At 43.5% G+C, this 26,526-nt stretch overlaps 1 pseudogene; it reads right to left on the bottom strand.

Annotated features, from left to right (window-relative positions):
* Positions 1 to 309: 309 nt before the first annotated feature.
* LOC136388275 (cysteine and glycine-rich protein 2 pseudogene) lies at positions 310 to 25,331 on the bottom strand (annotated as a pseudogene).
* Between the last annotated feature and the right edge of the window lie 1,195 nt (positions 25,332 to 26,526).

The following is a 26,526-nucleotide window of genomic DNA, read 5'->3' as shown; positions in this document are numbered from 1 at the left end:
GACTGGGATGCCAAGGACCCAGGTTCAAGACCCTGAGGTCGCCAGCTTGAGCGCGGGCTCATCTGGTTTGACCAAAAGCTCACCAGCTTGGACCCAAGGTTGCTGGCTCCAGCAAGGGGTTACTCGGTCTGCTAAAGGCCTGCGGTCAAGGCATATATCAGAAAGCAGTCATTGAACAACTAAGGTGTTGCAATGTGCAACAAAAAACTAATGATTGATGCTTCTCATCTCTCCGTTCCTGTCTGTCTGTGCCTGTCTATCCCTCTCTCTGACTCACTCTCTGTCTCTGTAAAAAAAAAAAAAAAATTCTCAGTGTGTCATCTCGGTTCTGGGTTTACTCCTTTTCTGAGCGTGAACAAGGGCTCCCACTCCTTGGCCACAGCCAAATCCCTTGGGCCCAAAGTTCTTTGCATACCATCTTTTACAATAGATTTCACCTTCTTTTTCAGAGTTGTTGATTCAAGACTCTTTCCACACTGGGCACACTGGAAACAGTTTTTGTGCCAGGGCTTCTCTGCTCCAAGTATCTTCTCTGCAGCAGCATATGTGGAATCCTCACATCTGGAACACTTATCAGCACCTCCATATTTCTGAGCAAATTTAGAAGTGTTTGGATTTGTTGTAGGCCTGTCAGATTTAACACTCTGGCTTGATACCTAGCCTCTCACCCTGTCCATGTAAAGCGTTCCAGCACCCTGGCTGTAACCATAGCCTTTTGACCCATACTTCTTTCCGTAGAAAAATTTGCAGTAGATCTCTTCATCATGTATTGCCAGTGTTGTGCTGTCTAAATTTTTCTTGCAAACCACACACAGAAAGCAGGGATAGAAACTTCTCCCATCACACTGCACCTCTTCCATGGGATACATGGTCCTGCCACAGGCCCACTTGTTTCCACCTCCCTGGATGGACAGTTAAGTTGGAGGCAGGATCATGTACCACAAGCAAAGCTAGCAAAGCGGAGTCAGGGTGCACGGAATGTCCAGGAGCCAGAAATTATTAAAGACTGCTATCACTAACCATAACAAAAACTTGATTCCAGAAATAAATGAATATTTTAAAATGCAATGGAAATAAAGACAAATGATACTAAGTTCTAATACTTTTACCTGCCAAAGATTCTGGACAAAATCCTGATGTTTTTGTTAGAGAGATAGAGTAGCCAATTTTAAGAAAGAATTTAAAATACTGGCTTCAAAATGAGACCTGTTCCTATGGTCTTTAGAAGTATTAGAAGAGGACTGCACATCTTCATTGCTTGAGTCAGTAAGTGTCACTTCGGACTTCCTGCCAGAATGTCTTCCTTGAATGCCACGGACCAGCGGCGGCTCCTAATAACGGTGCAGAATTAAGGAATCATACTCATCAAGAAAAAATGGGACTGGGAGGACTCTTCAAATGCTGATGGCAATATCCCAGAGCCCCAGAGCCCCAGTTTGCTTTATTATATAGCCCTATGCAAACCAAGGAAGTCCTTGATACAAAGTAACACATCCAAGGCTAAAACAGAAACTCTCCCAAGGCATAAACAGGATGCATTAGTGAAATCTACCAACATCTGAAAACAGAGTCAGAGGAAGGGCAAGTAAATTGCTTCCAGCAACCTAAGGAAGCAAGTGGAGTGGGTGCAAATACTCAGCATCATAGCCAAATATGGAGATGGAGGGGGAGAACTTAGCCTTTTGCTAAACCTCGAATCTACAATGGCTTTCTGCCATTTATGGTCCACAACATATACCCCTTTTTTTTTATTTTTAATTTGTGTGCTGAGATTTGCACTCATCTGATTTCCTAGCTTCCTAGATTCTAATTTGGAGGCAGACTTAAAAAATACAGAACAAACACAAAATTAGTATAGCCAATGCTAACAGATACCCAAACAAACATTCTAATACATTACAGTAATTAAAGCCTTTAAGCAAATTCTTAGCCAATATAACAAGAATCTATAAAAGAGTAATGTCCTTAACATGTTCACCAAGTCCAGGTTGGCACCAACACCATTCCAAATCTCCTCAAATGCAACCGAACCCCAGTTCAGTCCATCAAAAGCTGTCACAGGAGCAGGAGTCCAGGAAACACATCAGGAAAAGTCCACATGGCACTGGAATTGCTGTCACACTTCCACACTGCAGCTAGCGTCAAAGTCCCAATGACTGCTGCTTCTAGCTGGTAATGATTCAGGTAGACTGGAAAAGCCATCTGCAGCATGTGTGGAGATGGAGCTTCTGTTCTCCTCAGCCTAGAGAGATGAGACCAGGGTTCTTTTCCCTGGAGCTCTGCAACCGTGGCGTGGTGAAGAGAACCTTAGGATACACTAAGCTGGGTGGCAAAGGTAAATTCGTAATAGAAGTTGGCAAAAAGGAGAAAGAGGCCCTGGAGGGTTGGCTCAGTGGTAGAGCGTTGGCCTGGCGAGCGGGAGTCCCAGGTTCGATTCCCGGCCAGGGCACACAGCAGAGGCGCCCGTCTGCTTCTCCACCCCTCCCCCTCTCCTTCCTCTCTCTCCCTTCCCCTCCCACAGCCAAGGCTCCATTGGAGCAGCATTTGCCCGGGTGCTGAGGATGGCTCTGTGGCCTCTGCCTCAGGTGCTAGAATGGCTCTGATTGTGGCAGAGCAATGCCCCAAGATGGGCAGAGCATCGCCCCCTGGAGGCCGTGCTGGGTGGATCCCGGTCCGGCGCATGCGGGAGTCTGTCTGACTGCCTCCCCCGTTTCCAACTTCAGAGAAATACAAAAAAGAAAAAAGGAGAAAGAGAGCTCTAAATTAGGAGTAGGTCCTAGCCTAAAATATGAGTGTGGCATTGAGGCAGGAGGAATAAAGGAAACACTATATATTAAACAAAGCAGGAGAAAATAGGACTATCAACACCCACAACAGAGATCTTCAAGGGAAGAATAAAAAACCTGAATATTCAGGCAAGACATAGTTAAGTGGCCCTTGTGTAAATGAGATCAGTTTACCTGCTACTTAGAAGAAATACCCTAGGCTTGTCCACAGTGTCATAGATGGGACTGACGGCCCTGGGCACCTTCAGCCTTCAGTGGCAAACCCCAGCATTCTGGGCAAGGTTAGGTCATAGGTGGCTGGAGCAGGGCTAGAAGAGACTGAACCCTCCCTTAGAGGAGCGAGGGGGAAGCCTACCTTCTAGTGCCCATTTTTTCCTCATAGGAAAGGCATGTAAGCCTGGCAGGCTTTGGCTCAATGACCTTCCTTTCCACTATTGAAGCAGGGTCCAGATGGAGTTCTATGAGGCCCCGCTGGGGTGTTGGAGACTTTGAGGGTGTATGCCAAGAGCTAGTATTTCACCTGATCTCTTTTGGGCTTTTTCTGCCTCTCTGTCATTATAGATCTTAAAAGCCATGCTCAGCCTGACCAGGTTGTGGCGCAGTGGATAGAGCGTCGGACTGTGGAAGACCCAGGTTCGAGACCCCGAGGTCTCCAGCTTGAGTGAGGGCTCATCTGGTTTGAGCAAAAATTCACCAGCTTGGACCCAAGGTCGCTGGCTCAAGCAAGGGGTTGCTCAGTCTGCTATAGCCCCTGGTCAAGGCACATATGAGAAAGCAATCAATGAACAACTAAGGTGTCGCAATGCACAACGAAAAACTAATGATTGATGCTTCTCATCTCTCTCCGTTCCTGTCTGTCTGTCCCTGTCTATCCCTCACTCTGACTCTCTGTCTCTGTAAAAAAATTAAAAAATAAAAAAATAAAAAAATAAGCCATGCTCAGAAGATCTCGCTGAGGGGTTTGAGGATCCCCATCGCCTATATAAACCTTTTCTGTATATCTGGAGCTATTTGGAAAAAGACAAAACAGTGTTATTAGCTGGATCAAATAAAAGAGGGTAGAAGTTTGCAGGAGAAAAAGATTTGGCGTCTCCTGTTCATCAGCATTCAAAAGAAAAAAATTTTTTTTTAAGTAAAAAGCATGATAAGATAGACTCATAGGAGTTCCAGGATATGACTCCCCCTTTTAAATTTTTTTAAATTGACCTTAAAATATTTGCTGGGTACACTTTAATAATATCTTGACTTTAAAGATTGTAAGAAATACCCGTAATTCAAAAGGTTTGACAAACTACAGTAAATGCTTTTGCTACATATGCAGGAGCATTATCAGTTTTAATCACATCAAGAAGTCCAATAATAGAAAATGCATAGACAATGAGTTATAACATGCTTAGCAGCCTCTCCTGTTCTAGCAGAGGTTACTGTAAATTCAGAATAAGTATCCACTGTAACGTGGACAACCGACTGTTTGCCAAATGAAGTAAACATCCATTTGCCAAAGTTGTCCTGGTAGGAGTCCTTGAGGGTTAACTCCAAATGAAGGGACAGATTGTAGTATAGGACACCTCGAACAGGACTTAATCTGCTGTGCTGTTTCCCAAGAACGTTGAAGCTGTTTACACAGGGCTGCAGCGTTCTGGTGATGAATAGTATGAGACTGGATTTCTTGATCTGTCATGGTTGCTCCAATAATTTTCTTTTGGGTAGCTTGATCAACAAGGGCATTCCCTTGTGCTAAAGCTCCAGGGAGCATGGAGTAAGCTCGAGTATGTCCTATAAAACATGGAGCTCTATGTTGACGTACAAATCTTTTGAAGAAGGAGAAACTGCTGAAATAGTTCATCAGCAGTTGTCCCTAAGACAGCAGTCTCTATAGTGGAAACAACCGTAAGTAAATATTTGCTGTCTGTATACAGATTAAAGGAAGAACATGGCAAATGCTGAAAAGCCATGATAATGGCATGTAATTCTACTCTTTGAGCTGATTTTAAGGTGACTGTTTCAGTATAAAGTTGTCCATTGGCATTACAATACCTGACTTTAAACTATATTATAGGGCCACAATAATCAAAACAGCATGGTATTGGCAGAAAAATAGACACTCAGACCAATGGAACAGAATAGAAAGCCCAGAAATAAAACCACATATATATGGTCAAATAATCTTTGATAAAGGGGCCAACAACACACAATGGAGAAAAGAAAGCCTATTCAACAAATGGTGTTGGGAAAACTGGAAAGCCACATGCAAAAGAATGAAACTCGACTACAGCCTGTCCCCGTGTACTAAAATTAATTCAAAATGGATCAAAGACCTAAATATAAGACCTGAAACAATAAAGTACATAGAAGAAGACATAGGTACTAAACTCATGGACCTGGGTTTTAAAGAACATTTTATGAACTTGACTCCAATGGCAAGAGAAGTGAAGGCAAAGATAAATGAATGGGACTACATCAGAATAAAAAGTTTTTGCTCAGCAAGAGAAACTGATATAAAAATAAACAGACAGCCAACTAAATGGGAAATGATATTTTCAAACAACAGCTCAGATAAGGGCCTAATTTCCAAAATTTACAAAGAACTCATAAAACTCAACAACAAACAAACAAACAATCCAATAAAAAAATGGGAAGAAGACATGAATAGACACTTCTCCCAGGAAGAGATACAAATGGCCAACAGATATATGAAAAAATTCTCAGCTTCATTAGTTATTAGGGAAATGCAAATCAAAACTACAATGAGATACCACCTCACCCCTGTTAGATTAGCTATGATCAACAAGACGGGTAATAGCAAATGTTGGAGAGGCTGTGGAGAAAAAGGAACCCTCATTCACTGTTGGTGGGACTGTAAAGTAGTACAACCATTATGGAGGAAAGTATGGTGGTTCCTCAAAAAACTGCAAATAGAACTACCTTATGACCCAGCAATCCCTCTACTGGGTATATACCCCAAAACCTCAGAAACATTGATACGTGAAGACACATGTAGCCCCATGTTCATTGCAGCACTGTTCACAGTGGCCAAGACATGGAAACAACCAAAAAGCCCTTCAATAGAAGACTGGATAAAGAAGATGTGGCACATATACACTATGGAATACTACTCAGCCATAAGAAACGATGACATCAGATCATTTACAGCAAAATGGTGGGATCTTGATAACATTATAAGGAGTGAAATAAGTAAATCAGAAAAAAACAAGAACTACATGATTCCATACATTGGTGGAACATAAAAATGAGACTAAGAGACATGGACAAGAGTGTGGTGGTTACCAGGGGTGGGGGGAGGGAGAACAGGGGGAGAGTTAGGGGGAGGGGGAGGGGCACAGAGAACTAGATAGAGGGTGGCGAAGGACAATCTGACTTTGGGCGAGGGGTATGCAACATAATTTAATGACAAAATAACCTAGACATGTTTTCTTTGAATATATGTACCCTGATTTATTAATGTCATCCCATTACCATTAATAAAAATTTATTTAAAAAAAAAAAAAATAATGGAAAAAAAAAAAAAAAAAAAAAGTTGTCTGTAGGTGCTTCAGGAATGGGCTCATTAACAATTGTTTTAGGAAATACAAATGTAGTAATTAATGAAAATTGAACTATTTTATCAGCTGGGTAGTGAGAATCAATTTGGCCTGTAAAATTTGCAAAAGCAATTTGCCATTTAGTAGAAGTTTCCCAGAGCCATTGTTGTTGATCTTTTGAAAAAAGAAACAACAGCCTGACCTGTGATGGCGCAGTGGATAAAGCGTCGACCTGGAAATGCTGAGGTCGCCGGTTCGAAACCCTGGGCTTGCCTGGTCAAGGCACATATGGGAGTTGAGGCTTCCAGCTCCTCCCCCCCTTCTCTCTCTCTTTCTCTCTCTCTCTCTGTCTCTCCCTCTCCTCTCTAAAATGAATAAATAGGAAAAAAAATTAAAAAGAAAAAAGAAACAATAATTTGAGGCTCAAAACCTATAAGTTGTAAGAGTCGCCTACACCCTTTGATAATCAAGGAGGCGACAAGGTCAAAATATGGAGATAAAACTTTTTTAGGAGTAACAGCTAAATGAATCCATTCAATAGGACCTGAAGCTTGCCACAATAGTCCCGTTGGAGTGTAACTTGAGGGACAAATTAGTAAGGCAATTGATTCTTCAGGATTTATGCGTTTTAGTTGTGCTTGTTGCAAGGCTTTTTCTACAAGCTTTAAAGCTTATTGTCCCACAGCTGTAAGTACTCGAGGAGAAGCTGGTTCAGCCAAGCCTCTAAGAATATCAAAAAGTGGCTTCAGTTCTCTAATAGTTAAGACTTGACTGTGGGCCTTCAGCAGACCGAGTAACCCCTTAACTTCAAGGAAGGTCTAAGCCAATTAATGTCTCCTAACAGTTTCTGGAAATCATTTAAAGTTCGCAAATGATCTGTCCTGATTTCTATTTTCTGTGGGCGAATTTGTTGTCCCTCAATAATTTGTCCTAAATAAGAAAAAGGTAAAGATTGCTGTACCTTTTCAGGAACTATATAAAGTCCTGATTCTTTCAAAGAATATTCTAGTTGTTGCAGAATAGTCAACACAATGTTTTTATCTGGGTGAGCGATAAGAATATTATCCATAGCCTGACCAGGCTGTGGCGCAGTGGATAGAGTGTTGGACTGGGATGCCGAGGACCCAGGTTCGAGACCCCGAGGTCACCAGCTTGAGCGCAGGCTCATCTGGTTTGAGCAAAAGCTCACAAGCTTGGACTCAAGGTCACTGGCTCCAACAAGGGGTTACTCGGTCTGCTCAAGGCACACAGTCAAGGCACACATGAGAAAGCAATCAATGAACAACTAAGGTGTCTCAGTGAAAAACTAATGATTGATGCTTCTCATCTCTCTCCGTTCCTGTCTGTCTGTCCCTATCTATCCCTCTCTCTGATTCTGTCTCTGTAAAAAAAAAAAAAAAAAAAAAAAAAGAATATTATCCATATAATGAATTATGTATGCCTTAGGGTGCTGCCTTTATACTGGAGAGATAGCTTGAGAAACGTATTTTTGGCACAAGGCAGGACTGTTAGCCATACCTTGAGGCAAAACTCTCCACTGGTATTGCTCCATGGAGCCTGGAAATTAAGAGAAGGAACACTGAATGCAAAACGCTTGCAATGATGAGGGCTTAAAGGAAAAGTAAAAAAGCAATCCTTCAAGTCAATAATTATAAGGTGAAAATTCTATGGAATGGCAGTAGGAGAAGGAAGTCCTAGCTGGAGAGGACCCATAATTTCCATAGTCTTATTTATTGCTCTCAAATCTTGTAATAGTCTCCAGTTTCCTGATTTCTTTTTAGTGACAAATACAGGCATATTCCATGGACTATTAGATGGTTCAATGTGCCCAAGCTGTAACTGCTCTTGTACCAATTGAGCAGCTGCCCTAAGTTTCTCCCGAGAAAGGGGCCATTGGTCTACCCATATAGGATTATCTGATTTCCAAGTAATTGGGTCTGCCCAATGCATTATTGGGGTAGCAGGAGCTACCAAGGCCCCTATGCTAATTTTTTTTTTTTTTATATATTTTTCTGAAGCTGGAAACGGGGAGAGACAGTCAGACAGACTCCCGCATGCGCCTGACCGGGATCCACCCGGCACGCCCACCAGGGGCGACCAGAGCCACTCTAGCGCCTGGGGCAGAGGCCAAGGAGTCATCCCCAGCGCCCGGGCCATCTTTGCTCCAATGGAGCCTTGGCTGCAGGAGGGGAAGAGAGAGACAGAGAGGAAGGGGGGGGAGGAGAAGCAAATGGGCGCTTCTCCTATGTGCCCTGGCTGGGAATCGAACCCGGGTCCCCCGCACGCCAGGCCGACGCTCTACCGCTGAGCCAACTGGCCAGGGCCTAAATTTTGATATCCTAATCCACGACTTCTGGTATTGGATGCCACTTCTATGAGGGTGAGAGTTCCCCACTGTTCTTTTCCCTAGTCCCTTAGTGGGCAAAAAATCCCTGATCAAGCATTTGAGTACTGACTAAACTATTAGGACTGACAAGCAATGCTCCCATATTTTTCAAAACATCTCTACCCCACAAATTAACTGGCCATCCAAGGAGCACATAAGGCTGAAAAAATCCAGAATGACCTTCATTATCTTCCCATTGTAAAAAACTAGAACTTTGTTGAGGGGATTTGCTCTGCCCTATACCTTGTAATTCTGTAGCTGCTACATGAGTGGGCCAGGAAGGAGGCCAATGTAGCTTAGCAATAACAGATACATCAGCCCCATATCTAAAAGTCCTTTAAATTTATGCCCTTGTATTGTTAGTTCCATTTCAGGGCGTTCCTGACCTATTTTTTTAAATCCAATTGGCAAAATCAGAGGAGCCAAATCACCAATTTCCTTGGGGCCCCTTTTGCAGAATGTGGCCTGAGAAGCAGAATTAGCATCCTTATACTATTCTTCTAACTGCCTGAATTAGCTGTGAGACAAATTCTTGAAGTGATTTATTAGAGCTCTGCTTAATTTTGCTCAATTCCTTTGTTTTGCCTAACTGAGTATAACCTTACACATAAACAAGACAATTTACGCACAAAAAACACAAGTATAGCCTGACCTGTGGTGGCGCAGTGGATAAAGTCTCGACCTGGAAACACTGAGGTTGCTGGTTCAAAACCCTGGGCTTGCCTGGTCAAGGCACATTTGGGAGTTGATGCTTCCTGCTCCTCCTTTCTGTCTGTCTGTCTGTCTCTCTCTCCTCTCTAAAATGAATAAATAAAAAATATTAAAAAAAACACACAAGTATAATGTATTACTTTGATCAGTCCTAATACTTAAGTTGCTATATGGCTCCTAACTCTGAACACACCTCATAATGCACTAACCAAGTTAGTAAGTCTTAAGGATCTACATTCTATTCTAATTTAAATTTAAATGAGCACTCCTTATAAGCTCTAAAAACATTTTTTTTTTTTTTTAAATATTAGCGCCAGCATTTCCAATTTTTGCATGCAAAAAAAATCTTAATTCAGGCCTTAAAAACAGACACATTTTAGACAACATTAAACAAAGACTAAACAGAAACAAGAATCAGACAAACCGGAGAGAAACCTGGGATTTCATAGCACATCCAGATTAGAAAGATGCCTGTCTGATATTAGTCAGGGCATTTTCTGAGAGAGGGACTGAAGGATGTGACTAAACAAAATCTCCAGAGAAAATTTGCTCTCGGCAGCTGCTGGGATATTTTCTATAGTCAGATCCAACACAGGTCCCCTTCCTCAATTTCCAGGCAAAGAATAAGAAAGAAACAAAATGATAGTTCAGAAGATTGTAGTTAAAACATTAAAGAAAATCAGACTATGACAGGAAAAGCTGTAATTTTCCTAATACCTGAGTCTCCTATCTATTCTCAAATTCTATAGTCACTGTAACTGGTGGCTCAGGTTGACTATACTGAGATTTTTCTCCTACCTCAACAGCCTCTTCATGAAAGTCCAACTTCCACAGCAAATAATCACCCCCAGAGCGACAAGCACAAGCAATCACCTTCCAGTCATTTGGGGGAAGAGCCTTTGCACTAATAGTATCTGATAAACCAAGTGAAAAGGGGGCAGTAGGCCCATACTGAACACAACCAAGTTTAAGCTCTTTCAGAGTTCTAAAAGGTACAGGTTTATGTTCTCGCACTAGTCTCTCTGTATCATCCTGTCTTTTTTTTTTCTTTATTCATTTTTAGAGAGGAGAGAGAGAGAGACAGAGAGAGAGAAGGGGGGAGGAGCTGGAAGCATCAACTCCCATATGTGCCTTGACCAGGCAAGCCCAGGGTTTCGAACCGGCGACCTCAGCATTTCCAGGTCGACGCATTATCCACTGCGCCACCACAGGTCAGGCCTCATCCTGTCTTTCTACAACAGGAAAACGGGTAAAGCCATTTATTGTTTCCCCTACATTTCTAGCCTGGTCTATAGATTGTTGGAGGGAGGATTTCCCATATTTTGAGCTATAGACTCCACAATCAGCCCAATAAGGGAATGAAGGAGCAGAGGGTTGAATGTAGGAAGGAGCTGAGGGCAGTGCAACTAAGGCAGCCATAGCCATGGATTTTTCATCCCCGAGTCATCCTCAGACTCCAAGTTATCCTCCTATTCACATCCCTCTGTTTCCAGCTCACCCTGATACTTTTCAGACAACTATTTGTCTTCATACAGAAACATTTTTACAAAAAGGTCCCTTATTTTTTACCCTACCTGTCCCATAATCTTTTACTCCCGACTACACTTTCCCCAAAAACTTTCTTTACTCACTGTGCGCACTTCACTTTGGGGAGTTCCATCACCTTCCTTCAGTTTTGGTTTCCTCGTACTCAAGTCTTCTGTTCAGGCACCACTTGCCCTGGACCAGCACGGCTCCTAATAACGGTGCAGAATTAAGGAAACATACTCATCAAGAAAAAATGGGACTGGGAGGACTCTTCAAATACTGATGGCAATATCCCAGAGCCCCAGAGCCCCAGTTTGCTTTATTATATAGCTATATGCAAATCAAGGAAGTCCTTAATACAAAGTTACACATCCAAGGCTAAAACAGGAACTCTCCCAAGGCATAAACAGGATGCATTAGTGAAATCTACCAACATCTGAAAACAAAGAGTCAGAGGAAGGGCAAGTAAATTGCTTCCAGCAACCTAAGGAAGCAAGTGGAGTGGGTGCAAATACTCAGCATCATAGCCAAATATGGAGATGGAGGGGGGAGAACTTAGCCTTTTGCTAAACCTCGAATCTACAATGGCTTTCTGCCATTTGTGGTCCACAACACTTGCAGACCTGTAGCTGTGAAGCTCAGCACTAGTTGGCAACAAACTAAGCAACTCTCACTGTGGTCATGGGAATTGAGGAGCCTGATATAGTTCTGAAGTTGGTGTGGCTTTGTCTTTGGTAGGAGGGTTGGCCTTTCCCACAGGAGTACTACAATGTTTTTTCTCCCTTCTCTAGTAGTTCTGACCTCCTGAGTTTGATGCAAGGCCCGTGGACTGGAGTTGTGAGATTGGACAGGGGACTAGGTATTCCTGATGCTCTGCATCTTGGGGCATATACTGGCTCCCACGAGACAGGTCCAGATCTCCTTGTTCACTGCGGAGCTCCCAGCTCCCCACAGTGCTCAGCCAAGTGTGAGCCCCAGCAAATGTTGAAAGACCTAAATGGCACCTGAGACATAATTTTATTAACCAATGTCACCCTAATAAATCAATACAGATAAACAATAAAAAGACTTAAATGAGATACTGCACATGCCCATTGTGGGTGAGAACTGGTATGGCTTGCCTGGGTAGTGGGAAGAGGACTAAAGTTGGCTCACCATTTATTGGCCAGCCCAGGGAAGAGGCCCTCTGGTGTCAGCACTCCCCATACCTGAACCAGCAAAATAGACATACTGTCTCCAATTCCATAGAGGCAGTAGTATCAGGGAAAGAAAGAAGCTTTAAAGCAGGTTTTGAATCTCAGCTTTCCCACTTACTAACTTTATGATTGACCTGGGCCCTAGCAATTGGGCAAGAAAAGAAAAAGCCATCCAAATCATAAAAAGTAAAACTGTCACTATAGTCAGTCATGTACCACTGAATGACAGCAGTACTTTTTGAGAAATGCACCATTAAGGAATCCTGTCATTGTGCAGTTTGCTTACACAAACCTAGATGGTATAAGCTACTGCAATGGTTTTCAACCTTCTTATACTTTGGGACTGCTAAGGCAGAAATCACCCTGAGCATAAATTAATTCGACTAAAACCACTGGGTCTATCATCTTCATACAACATCAGGGTGGTTAACTCTTTGCTGACCTCCATGAAATTTCTGGTGGATTGGTCCACAGACTGGTGGTTGAAAAATGCTAGCCTAGCTTGACCAGGCGGCGGCGCAGTGGATGGAGCATCAGACTGGGACCAGAGGACCCAGATTTGAAACCCCGAGGTTGCTGGCTTGAGCACAGGCTCATCTGGTTTGAGCAAGGTTCACCAGCTTGAGGCCAAGGTCGCTGGTTTGAGCAAGGGGTCACTTGGTCTGCTGTAGCCTCCCAGTCAAGACGCATATGAGAAAGCAGTCAATGAACCACTAAGGTGCCGCAATGAAGAATTGATGCTTCTCATTTCTCTCCTTTCCTGTCTGTCTGTCCCTATCTGTCTCTCTCTCTCTGTCTCTGTCCAAAAAAAGAAAAAGAAAAATGCTAGCCTACTGCACACCTAGGCTATATGGTTTAGCCTATGGCTCTTAGGATATAAACATGTACAGCATGTTACTGTACTGAATACTTTTGGTAACTGTAACACAAATAGTACTTGTGTATCCAGATGTATCTAAACATAGAAAAGGTAAAAATATGGTATAAAAGATAAAAATTGGTAAACCTATATAGGGCCCTTACTATGAATGGAGCTTTCAGAACTGGGAGTTGCTCTAGGTGAGTTAGTGAGTTAGTGGAGAATGAATGTAAAGTCCTAGAATATTGCTGTACACTACTGTAGACTATATTATAAACAAGTACACTTAGGCTACACTTAACCTATAAAATAACACAAGATTAAAATAGGTACAGAAGAAAATGATGCCATCAAATGAGGCTGCTGCTGGCGTAACATAGTATACTTTTTTTTCCCCCAAAGACTTTGATTTTTTTCTTCTTCTTTCTTTTCCAGGTGAGAGGAGGGAAGACAGACTCACTCATGCACCCTGACTGGGATCCACCCAGCAACTCCCATCTGGGGCTGATGCTTGCAGTCAAGCTATTTTTAGCACCTGAGGCAGAGCACCTAGGGCTGATGGCACTCAAACCGATTAAGCCATAGCTATGGGAGTGGGGGAGAGAGAGAGAAGAGGGAAGAGTGGGGTAGAGAAACAGATGGTCACTTCTGTGTGCCCTGGCCAGGAATCAAACCCAGGACATTCACATGCCAGGCCAACACTCTCACCACTGAGCCACCAGCGAGGGCAACATGGCATACTCTTATAGCAAACTTTTTTCTTTATTTTTAAAAATTATTTATCAATTGGTTGATTTTAGAGAGAGAGAAACATTGATTTGTTGTTCCACTTCTTTACACATTCATTGGTTGATTCTTGTATATGCCCTGACCAGGGATCGAACCCACAATCTTAGAATATTGGGACAACACTTCAATCAATTGAGCTATCCAGCCCCGGCTACAAACTTTCTTTTTCCCTCCCTCCCTTCCTCCCTTTTTATTGAGCAGGGGAGATAGTGAGATAGACTCCTACATGCACCCTGACCAGAATCCACCCGCCAACCCCATCTGAGGCTGATACCGAGCTATTTTTGGCATCTGAGGCTGACATGCTTACACTAACCAAGTTATCCTCAATGCCCAGGGCCACACTAGGTCCGAGCCACTGGCTGCGGGAGGAGAAGAGGGAGAGTAGGGGGAGAGGGAGGGAGGGAGGGAGGGGGAAAAAAGCAGATGGTTGCTTCTCCTGTGTGCCCTGACTGGAATCAAACCCGGGACATCCATACCCTAGGCCGACACTCTATCCACTGGGCCACTGGCCAGGGCCAACTTTTTCTTTTATAATTAGTACAAAAGCCAGTAACAGTCATTTGTTATTAAGTGTCATGTATTGTACACAACTGTATGTGCTTTACTTTGATACTATGCTATAAATATGTTATGTACTATACTGTAAAAACATGTGCTTTACTTTTCTATGACTGGCAGTGCAGGTTTGTTTACACCATCACCACAAACATGCGAATAACGCGTTGCACTACAACTTTACAATGGCTACAACATCATCAGGTAATAGGAAATTTTCAGCTTAATTATAATGTGATCACTGTGCTATATGTGATCTGTTGTTGACCAAAAAATCACTATGTAGCAATAAGTGTAGATGACATGATATGTAGATAATATGACAGCAGACAACAATAGAAAACCCTGAAGACTCCACCAAAAAAACCCACTTAGGATAAGTGAATAAAGCTGCAGGATACAAAATCAATACACAAAAATGTGTTATGTTTCTATACACTTACTGATATTAACAGGTTATATGGTTTAGCCTATTGCTCTTAGGATATAAACATGTACAGCATGTTACTGTACTGAATACTGTAGGCAACTGTAACACAATAGTACTTGTGTATCCAGATGTATCTATCAGAGAAATTAAGAAAACAACCCAATTTACAATTGCATTAAAAAATAACTAGGAATAAGGGTTTGTTTGTTTGTTTGTTTGTTTTGTATTTTTCCAAAGTGAGAAGCAAGGGGGAGTCAGACAGGGCCCACCAGGGGGCGCTGCTCCACTGCAATCAGAGCCATTCTAGCACCTGAGGCGGAGGCCATGGAGCCATCCTCAGCGCCCGCACCAACTTTGCTCCAACGGAGCCCGGGCTGTGGGAGAGGAAGAGAGAGATAGAAAGGAAAGGGGGAAGGGTGGAGAAGCAGATGGGTGTTTCTCTTGTGTGCCCTGGCCAGGAATTGAACCCAGGACTTCCATATGCTGGGCTGATGCTCTAACACTGAGCCAACCGGCCAGGGCCTAGAAATAAATTTAACCAAGGAGGTTAAAGATCTGTACACTGAAAACTACAAGACACTGATGAAAGAAATTGAAGGCAAATAAATGGAAAAATGTTCTGTGCTCATGAATTGGAAGAATAGTATTAAAGTGTCCACACTACTCAAATAATTTACAGATCCAATGCAATGCCTATTAAAATTGCAATAACATTTTTCACAGAAATAGAACAAACAAACATAACATTTGTATGGAACTACAAAAGACCCCAAATAGCCAATGTAACTTGAAAGAACAAAGATGGAGATATCTTATACCCTGATTTCAAACTATACTACAAGTCTATAGTAATCAAAACAAAACAGTATATTGGCATAAAAACAGACACATAGCCTGACCAGGCGGTGGCGTAGTGGATAGAGCGTCAGACTGAGATGCAGAGGACCCAGGTTCGAGACCCAAAGGTAGCCAGCTTGAGCGTGGGCTCATCTGGTTTGGGCAAAGCTCACAAGCTTGGACCCAAGGTCGCTGGCTCAAGCAAGGAGTTACTCGGTCTGCTGTAGCCCCATGGTCAAGGCACATATGAGAAAGCAATCAATGAACAACTAAGGTGTCGCAACATGCAACGAAAAAGTAATGATTGATGCTTCTCATCTCACCATTCCTGTCTGTTCCTGTCTATCCTTCTCTCTGACTCTCTGTCTCTGTAAAAACAAAAACAAAAACAAAAACAAAAAAAACAAACAAAAAAACAAAAACAGACACATAGATCAATGGAACAGAAGAGAGACCCAGAAATAACTCACACATGAATGATCAATTAATTTATGACAAAGGAGCAAAGAATATACAATGGGCAAAGGACAGTAAATGATGTTGAGAAACTGAAGAGCTGCATACAAAAGAATGAAACTGGGTCCTGGCCAGTTGGCTCAGCGGTAGAGCATCAGCCTGGCATGTGGAAGTCCCAGGTTCGATTCCCGGTTAGAGCACCCAGGAGAAGCACCCATCTGCTTCTCTGCCCTTCCCCCTCTCCTTCCTGTCTTTCTCTCTCTTCCCCTCCTACAGCCAAGGCTCTATTAGAGCAAAGTTGGCCTGGGTGCTGAGGATGGCTCCATGGCCTCTGCCTCAGGCACTAGAATGGCTCCAGCCACAGCAGAGCAACGCCCCAGATGGGCAGAACATCGCCCCCTGGCAGGCATGCCGGTGGATCCCGGTCAGGCTCATGGGGGAGTCTGTCTCTGCCTCCCTGCTTCTAACTTCGAAAAAATACAGGAAAAAAAAAATGAATGAAACTGGATCACTGTCTTACGCCATACACAAAGATCAACTCAAAACGAAGTAAAGACTTGAATGTAAGACCTAAATCCAGAAAACTCCTAGAAGAAAATAGGCAGTAAGCCTTGGTAATGATTTTTTTTGGATTTGACACCAAAAGTAAAGGCAAAAAAAAGAAAAACAAGTGGGATTATATAAAAATAAAAACCTGCATAGCAAAAGAAACCATTGACAAAATCAAAGGGCAACCTGGTGAGTGGAAGAAAGTATTTGCAAATGATATCTCATAAGACATTAATATCCAAAATATTCAAATTACAATCAATAACATAAAATCAATGGCAAACAAACAAATACATCCAAACAATCCAATTAAAAATGAGTATAGAATCTGAATAAACATTTTTCCATAGAATACATACAAATGGGCAACATGTACGTGAAAATACACTCATCATCCCTAATCATCAGGGAAATACAAGTCAAAGCTGCATTGAGGTATCACCTCACACCTGTCAGCATGTTACTGTACTGAGTATGATAGGCAACTGTAACACAAGAGTACCTGTGTATCTAGACATACCTAAACATAGAAAAGGTAAAAAATATCAAAAAGACAAATAACACATGTTGGTGCACTGCTAGTGGAAATTGCAGACACTATAAAACAGTATGGATTTTCCTTAAAAATTAAAAATAGAACTACCATATGATCCAGCACTTCTACTTCTGGGTATTTATCTGTAGTAAACACTAACTTGAAAAGATATCTTCAGCCCTGGCCAGGTAGCTCAGTTGGTTGAAGCATCATCCCCAAGCACAGATATTGCTGGTTTGATCCCCAGTCAGAGCACATACAAGAACAGCTTGATGTTCCTATCTCTCTGTCTCTCTTTTTCTCTTTCTTAAAAAAAAAAAAAAAAGACATCTGCATTGTTGCGGAGACAATGACTACTTGGAATGGCAAATCTGTCATCTGGTTCCCATTGTTCACACAAGGCACCACTTGTCCTGGTGGCAAGACTACTCAGAGACCAGATAAAATGCACCGAGGGACCAAGGCGAGGCAACAGTTCTGGTCAGCAGATCGAAGGACTGAAGCCCCACCCCAGCCTCACTCAGACATTTATTAACCAGTACAAATAATTCAAGGAAGCAGAAAGAAGAAGTTTTCAGGGGGTGAAATAAAGGACAAGGAACATGCTGACTCCTAATCTCATTCTGAGAGCCTAAACATTTTTTTGTTGCTAAATCTTATCCTGCTGTTCTGCTGTTTCCAGCACATACTGTTTCCAGTAAAGAGAGGCCCCTGGACTCTTTTCTGCTCAGGGCTTTCACTGTAGGGTGTCTTGCTGTCTTTAACTGTTATCCTAACTCTGCATATTTTCACAACATATTCCCACACTGCATCCCTCATGTTTATTGCATTATTATTTATAATAGCCAAGATAAGGAAATGACCTAGATATCCATCAATAAATGAATGGATAAAGAAAATGTGGTATATGCCCACAGTAGAATATTCAGCCATAAAAAAGAAGGAAACCTTTCTTTTGTGGGTAGTGGCGAACATGGAGAGAACACTAACAAGGTTTCTGGTACACAGTGAGAGCACCTGGTAGTGGGGTGTGGCCTGCCCACCCCAAGTGTGTATACTGTCTTTGCACACGCACATCTTTGCACCTAACCATGTCATTGCAAAGTCCCACTTCTGATACTCTGTGTCTCAACTGAAGAAGATAAAGAAATCTTCAGGGGGCATCGGCCTGGCATATGGAAGTCCTGGATTCAATTCCCAGCCAGGGCACACAGGAGAAGCGCCCATCTGCTTCTCTACCCTTACCCCTCTCCTTTCTCTCTGTCTCTCTCTTCCTCTCCCGCAGCCAAGGTTCTATTGGAGCAAAGTTGGTCCTGGTGTTGAGGATGGCTCCATGGCCTCCACCTCAGGCGCTAGAATGGCTCTGGTTGCAATGGAGCAACACTCCAGATGCGTAGAGCATCACCCTCTAGTCGGTATGCCTGGTGGATTCCAGTCGGGCACATGCGGGAGTCTGTCCCTGCCTCCCCGCTTCTCACTTCAGAAAAAAAAAAGTAATATTCAGGAGAAATTTTCTTCTGTGGGCAGGTATTCAAAAACTGCCCCTTTCAAGTAAAGAACTTTGGTACTTGGCTGTGCTATGACTCCCGCCATGGCGTCCACAACATGTATCTGGGCATGACCACGATGGGCACTATCACCCAGTGCTACCAACACATGGAGCCCTGGCACCGAGCCCACACCTACTCAATCCAGATAATGAAGGTGAAGGAGATCGCATCCAGTAAATGCTGCCAACTGGCAGTCAACCGTTTCATGACTTCAAGATTAAATCTCCGCAGTCCACCAGGTCCTTCCTTGCCAGCACAAGTCACGCTTCACCACCAAGAGGCCCAACATTTTCTTGTAGATGCAGGCCTCTCTGTCCCCTGGTCTGCCCAAATAAACTCCCTGAGAAAACCCATGGGGAGAAAAAGCAAGGAAATCTTGCCATCTGCAACAACATAGTTGGACCTCAACTGTATTTTGCTTAGTGAAGTAAGTCTGACAAAGACAAGTCTTATGGCCTTGGCTGGTTGGCTCAGTGGTAGAGCATTAGCCCAGAGTGTAGAAGTCCCAGGTTCGATTCCCGGCCAGGGCACACAGGTGAAGTGCCCATCTGCTTCTCCACCCCTCCCCCCTCTCGCTTCTCTCTCTCTTTCTCTCTCTCTCTCTCTCTTTCTCTCTCTCCCTCTCCCCCCCCCTCTCTTCTCCTCCCCTCCTGCAGCCAAGGCTCAATTAGAGCAAGTTGACCCTGTACACTGAAGATGGCTCCATGGCCTCTGCCTCGGGCGCTAAGAAATGGTTCTGGTTGCAACAGAGCAAGGGCCCCAGATGGGCAGAGCATCACCCCCTAGTGGACTGGCCAGGTGGATTCCCTTCTGGATGCACGCTGGGGTCTCTGCCTCCTCTCCTCTCACTAAAAAAAAAAAAAAAAAAAAAGATAAGCCTCTTATGAGCTTTCATATGTGGAATCTAAAAAAGAAAGGAAAGAAAATGAGCTCATAGAACAGTTTGGCTGCTGCCAGAGAGTTGAGGAGTAGGGTTGGGGGTGGGTGAAGTGGGTGAATGGAGTAAAACAGGGGTCCCCAAACTACGGCCCGCGGGCCACATGCGGCCCCCTTAGGCCATTTATCCGGCCCCCGCCGCACTTCTGGAAGGGGCACCTCTTTCATTGGTGGTCAGTGAGAGGAGCATAGTTCCCACTGAAATATTGTTCAGTTTGTTGATTTAAATTTACTTGTTCTTTATTTTAAATATTGTATTTGTTCCCCTTTTGTTTTTTTACTTTAAAATAAGATATGTGCAGAGTGCATAGGAATTTGTTCATAGTTTTTTTATAGTCCGGCCCTCCAACGGTCTGAGGGACAGTGAACTGGCCCCCTGTGTAAAAAGTTTGGGGACCCCTGGAGTAAAAGGTATGAACTTCCAGTTATAAATAAGTTGTGGGGATGTAATGGACAGCTTGGTGACTATACTTAATAATACTGTATATAATATTTTATAAAAAAGTAAGGTTTGAATTTCAGCTTTCACACTAGCTTTGTAACTGACCTGGAACAGCTGAAGTGATCTCTCCATGCCTCAAGTTCCTTATGTGTAAGTGGAAATGATTCTGCTTAGGACTGTTAGAAAAAAATCAAACAACACGAGAGCATTCACAATCCATGGTGCGGCTGTGTGGGGAAGATCAAGGCTCTGAATCCATGCCCTGCCCTCTCCCTCTGCCACGGACAGCCCTGCCTACGGGGATGGGGCCTGGCCCTGGGCTGTGGAGAGAACTCAGTGAATGCAGGGCCAATACAGTCGGGTACCTGGATGTGGGCGTCTCTAGGAGCCAAAAGAAACTTGAATCTAATATGAACACTTTCCATTTCTCCCTTTCTCTTAAAATTTAGTCTCAATCATTTTAATCATTTCAGTTTTTCAGGCCAGTCCAGCATGTCTCAGAGCCAGCTGTTGTAATCAGAGAGACCAGCAGAGGGCACCCGAGGTTCAATTCAGAGAAGCTGGCTGGCTTCTCTGGCCTCGCCCTGTAGGAACAGCTGGTCAGCTTGCTTTTGTTCTGAGAAGCAGCAGTGTATTTTGTGCAGTCAGCATATGTATGGTAGATGGTGAAGCCTGGGCTGTAGAGCTCTAGGGAGTTCCATCCCTAGAACTTGCACCTACTTTGTTAGTAGAGGAAGCCGTGCCCTACTGTTGAGACTTCCTGTCTCTTTCCCTTAGTTCAGGGAGGAAGAGGATTAGTGGGTTGGCACTGGGAGCTTGCCCAGTTCCCTAGTTTTCTGGAAGTTGAATTGAGCACTCAATACACTAGGCCAGTGGTTCTCAAAGTGTGCGCCCTAGAAGATTTTCAAGTGCGCCCCATTGTATTCCAGAGAAATATGTGCCTGTTGGGGCCAAAAAACCAACAGGGATTTTTGAGTTTAGATTTTTGGGTAACAGAGGTGTGGGGAATTGGCTGTAAGCTGACAGCCTGCCCAACCCCCCACCTCACTTGCCTGATTAGGTTGCAAAAAGCTGTTAAGCTGTGGTGCTGGATTGTTTACACTACCCCCATGTTCCCTGGAAAGACTGGAGGCAAGTTTCTTCTATCCTTTGTTTGGTGTAAAGTTAAGGTGATATGTTTGACGGGGGTTTTCTGCACTCAACACAATTAAGAGTAAAAAGAGAGGAATTCTTCAATGTATTGATGAGGAAATGAGAGTTTGCCTTTCAAATATATGGCCAAACATTGAAGAAATCGCTAGGACACATCAGGCTCATGTTTCTCATAAACACAAGAATGAAAAAACTTAACACATTTGTGCCGGAACCTGTCGAATTTACTAAATCTTACTAAGAATGTATCTATATATATAAAAAGATAACTTTTGTCGTTTTTTTTAACCCCGCTTTTTTACGAATTCTAAAAAGCATAACTCAAAAAATGTAACATAAAAATATTTTTTAATGTCAGAATAAATTTAATTTTGTTGTATTTATTTTGTTTAATTACCATAAAAGCACGCTTGGACTTTATATATATTATTTTAATATTTGACTTAATTATTATAACATATTTCTCAGAAATTTATATATAGCGCACCAACATTATTATTTGTAGAATTTTAAATGTGCCCCAATTTCAAAAAGTTTGAGAACCACTGCACTAGGGCCCTGGACCAGGGTAAGGCAGGAGAGTTCTTTCAGGCACAAACTTTAAGGAGACATCCCCTTTTGGTTGCCAGCAAGTACAGGGTCAGTCCCAGAGATGGAGTGCCTCCTTAAATTCTGTGCCCTAGGAACATGGAGCCCTAGCCTTAGTTGTGGCTTAGCCATAATCACTTATGTATGCCCAGGAGGCTTTTCCTTATTTGCTCTGCCCTGACACCTCAAACCCTTCTTCAGTAGATACTCAAGCCACAGATGGGAGGGCATGAACTGACTTTTTTTTTCCAGCCGATCATCCTTCTTCAGGTTTAGTCACATGACAGATACAGGCATACCTCAGAGGTATTGTGGATTGGCTGCAATAAAGCAACTATCTGCAATAAAGCAACTATTTCAGTTAAGAGACCTGCAATCTTTTTACAGGTGGAGGGTCTTGCCTTCAACTTGTGAAAAAAAAAGCCTCAATCTCTGTGAAATGCAATTGAGCAATGCACAATACAATGTACTTATTTAGGAGACAGTTGGTGGGTGTCCTGGGCTCAATTCCTGGTCAGGGCACACAGGAGAAGTGACCATCTGCTTCTCCATCCTTCCCCCTCCTCCTTCTCTTTCTCTCTCTCTTTCCCTCCTGCAGCCATGGCTCAATTAGTTTGAGTGCATTGGCCCCAGGTGCTGAGAATGGCTCCCTGGAGCCTCTACCTCAGGTGCTAAAAATAGTTCGATTGCAAGCATGGCCCTGGATGGGCAGAGCATCGGCCCCAGATGGGAGTTGCCAGGTGGATCCTGGTTGGGGCACATGTGGGAATCTGTTTCTCTATCTCCCCTCCTCTTACTTGGAAAAGAAGGAAAGAAAAAAAAGGGGACTGTTGAGAGAGGAGAGGCAGAGCTGACAGGACTTTAAGGTTTGGAAAAAGCTAACAACATTCTAAAACTATTTTGTGTGAAAAATTCCAAACACTTAAGTGTGTCTGAACGCCTATACACTCATCACCCAATTTAATCATGGTGCCGTTGGGTTGCTCCACTACTGCCCACCATGAAAGCTGGACTGCCTACTAGTGGGCAGGAGGGACCAGGTTGACCAGCACTGCAAAAGTGGGTGGTTTTTATAAAAAGGTTCACCATCAAGGGCCTAGGCCAACAGGCTCAAATCAATTGAGCCATGGCTGTGGGAGGGGAAGAGAGAAAGACAGAGAAGAGGAAGAGGAGAGGAAGCAGATGGTCGCTTCTCCTGTGTGCTCTAATCAGGTATCAAACCCAAGACTTCCACATACTGGGTCAATGCTCTACCATTGACCCAACCTGCTAGGGCCTAAAAAACTTCATTGATTGATTTTAGGAAGAGGAGATGGGGAGGGGGGCAGAGAAGAATATCACTCTGTTCCTGTATGTACCCTGACCAGGGACTGAAACAGCAACCTCTGCACCTAAGGACCATGCTTAACCAACCGAATTATCTGACCAGGGCATATGAGTCCCTTTTATTCCAGAGAAGCACCCCCCCCACCCCCACCCCCCGCACACATGTTTGACCTGTTGCAAAACTGTGCTGCAAACCAGCACTGCTAGTAATTCCAGGTCCTGAGTGAGAACAGCATGGAATGAAGAAATAAACTTTGAGAGAAAACAGGATGAGATTGGGTAGTCTCTTTGCAATGCAAAGATAGCTCGCAAAAAAGTGAGTCTCCACCCTCAAACCGCTATATTTATAGGGCAGAGAAAATTCATTAGCAAATCAATGATATCTCTGATTACATTTCCAAGGCAACCCAAGAATTCTCCCAAGTGCAGAAAGCCCCCACCATACATAACATCTTAACTTCATAAAACAAAGGATAAAAAGAAAACTGCCTCCCTCCAGTCTCTCCGAGGAACATGGGGGATAGGACAAGTAGAAACAACCCAGCATCACAGCTAACATGGAGGTGGGGAGAAAAACTTAGCCTTTAGCAACTTAATCAAGCACGTGAAGTGGGGGGTTGGACAGACTGTCAGCTTACTGCCAGCCCCCACACCTCTGTCCTCTTAGAAATCTAAACTGCAAGGGCCCTGTCAGCTTGAGGTCCCCAACATATCCCCCATTTTTTAAATTTTTTAACTTCAATTCGTGTGCTGTAATTTACACTCATCTGATTTCCCATGTTCTGATTTGGAGGCAGACTGGAAAAATACAAAATAAACAGAAGATTAATATAGCCAATGCTAACAGATACCAAAACAAGTGTCTTAATATATTGAAGGGACTTAAAACCTTTTAGATTATCAAGCAAATTCTTAGTCAATACAGGATCTATAATAGAGTCTTTGCAGTTTTGAATGTCCCTAATATGTTAATGTAATTTCACCAAGTCCTGCTGACACCATCACTATTCCACATCCCTGCAGATGCAACCCAACCCCACTTCAGTCCTACTGAGAACTGTCACAAGGAGCAGGAGTCACATTCAGGAAAAGTCCACATAACACTGGAATGGTTGTTGCATTTCCACACTCTGCAGCTAGCGTCCAAGTCCCAATGACCACTGCTTCTAGCATATTAAGCTTTTGTCTCAAGCTTAATGTCAATTCTGGACCTCTGGCAATGATTTGGGTAGACTGGAAGGGCCGTCTGTAGGCATGTGAGGAGATGGAGCTTCTGTTTTCTTTAACCTGGAGGGATGACACAAGGGGGCCTTTTCCTGGAGTTTTGCAGCTGTAGAGTAGTGAGAACCTTGGGATTCACTATGTTGGGTGGAAGAGGTAAATTTGTAACAGAAGTGGGCAAATCTGGCTGGCTAAGAGTAGAAACAAGGCCAATTCAGAGGACAGGAGGTGAAAAGAGAGAGAGGCTCTGAATTTGGAGAGTAGGTCCTGGCCTAAAATAGACATGGGCATGTCCTGGCTGGATGGCTCGCTTGGCTGGAGCATTGTCTTGCAATGCACAGGTGGTTGGTTCAGTCCTTGGTTGGGGCACATACAGAAACAGATCGATGTTTCTGTCTCACCCTTACCCCCCTTCCTCTCTCTGGATTCAATAAAAAAAAAAAATTAAAAAAAAAATAAATAAAGTAAAAAAAAAAAAGGGCAACAGAAAACATTTGGCCTGACCTGTGGTGGTGCAGTGGATAAAGCATCAACCTGGAAATGCTGAGGTTGCCGGTTCGAAACCCTGGGCTTGCCTGGTCAAGGCACATATGGGAGTTGATGCTTCCAGCTCCTCCTCCCCACCTTCTCTCTCTGTCTCTCTCTCCTCTCTCTCTCCCTCTCTGTCTTTCTCTCTCCTCTCTAAAAAAATGAATTAAAAAAAATTAAAAAAAAATAGACATGGGCCATTAAGGCAGGAGGAGAAAGAGTGTGTAAAGGAGATACTATGTATTAGACAGGCAGTGGATCTGTGGTAAGCAAGGAGGAAAATAAGAACATCAACACCCACAACAGAGATCTTCAAGGAATGAGCAAGACCTGAATATTCAGGCAAGGCAAAGTAAGTGGCCCTTGTGTCTATAAGAAATGAGACTGGCTTACCTGCTACTTGGATGGTTACCCTAGGCTCATCCATGGTGATGTGAGATGGGGCCAATGGCCCTGGGTGTTGTAAAGTACCGGACCTTACTTCCATGGGTTTACGTAAAGACACCAAGTCCAAATGAATTTTTGGGGAGTTTTATTTACTAAGCTGGCTGCATATGACTAACACAGGGTATAGCTGACCCAAATCATGCGTGTCGTGAAATAGCCTTGCAGCTCGTTATATAGACTTGATCACATAGAGGTTTGGAGGAAGGGAAAAGGAAGGGGAACATGACACAATAATCAATTCATTAACAAGCTTATAACAACCATCTATAGGATCTATAAAAACATTTCTACAGGCCCTGGCCGGTTAGCTCAGTGGCAGAGTGTCAGCCTGGTGTGCAGGAGTCCCGGGTTCGATTCCTGACCAGGGAACACAGGAGAAGCGCCCATCTGCTTCTCCACCCCTCCCCCTCTCCTTCCTCTCTGTCTCTCTCTTCCCCTCCTGCAGCCAAGGCTCCATTGGAGCAAAAGTTTGCCCGGGCACTGAGGATGGCTCTGTGGCCTCTGCCTCAGGCGCTAGAATGGCTCTGATTGAGACAGAGCGACGCCCCGGATGGGCAGAGCATCGCCCCCTGGTGGGCGTGCTGGGTGGATCCCGGTCAGGCGCATGCGGGAGTCTGTCTGACTGCCTCCTCCTCTCCAACTTCAGAAAAATGCAAAGAAAAGAAAAAAATTTTTTTTCTACATATTAAAACCTATAAGGTAACACAATAGTGATGTTGCTTTACATATCAAAGACATTCACAAATCTTCTAGTGTCTACCTCCCTAGAGGTATATGTTACTCTCATGATTCCAGGAAGGGAGAGAGTTAAAATCAATGTAAATTTTGTCTCTTATTGAAAGGGAAAGGAAGTTCTTCAGATAATCTTTATTCTATAGTTAAAACGAAATGACTCAGTTGTCCTTGCAAGCCAGAAAGCTTCTGCATTCTTCTCCCTCCTTTCTTTAGAGAAAGGACAGGCAAGAAGTCTGACTTTTCCTCTTAAAATATTAATATTAATTTTTGCAATTCTTTGGTACCTTACCACACTGGGCACCTTCAGTCTTAGTTGGCAAGTCCCAGAAGGCTGGGCAAGGTTAGGTCAGAGGTGGCTGGAGCAGGGCTGGAAGGGACTGAACCCTCCCTTGGAGGAGTGAGGGGGCAGTCTACCTTCCAGTGTCCCTTTCTCCCACAGC

This window comes from Saccopteryx leptura, chromosome 1 (assembly GCF_036850995.1).
Source record: "Saccopteryx leptura isolate mSacLep1 chromosome 1, mSacLep1_pri_phased_curated, whole genome shotgun sequence".
In the NCBI taxonomy this organism is placed as follows: Eukaryota; Metazoa; Chordata; class Mammalia; order Chiroptera; family Emballonuridae; genus Saccopteryx; species Saccopteryx leptura.
Note: the sequence above shows the minus strand (reverse complement) of the source record. Positions and strands in the feature narration are given on the sequence as shown.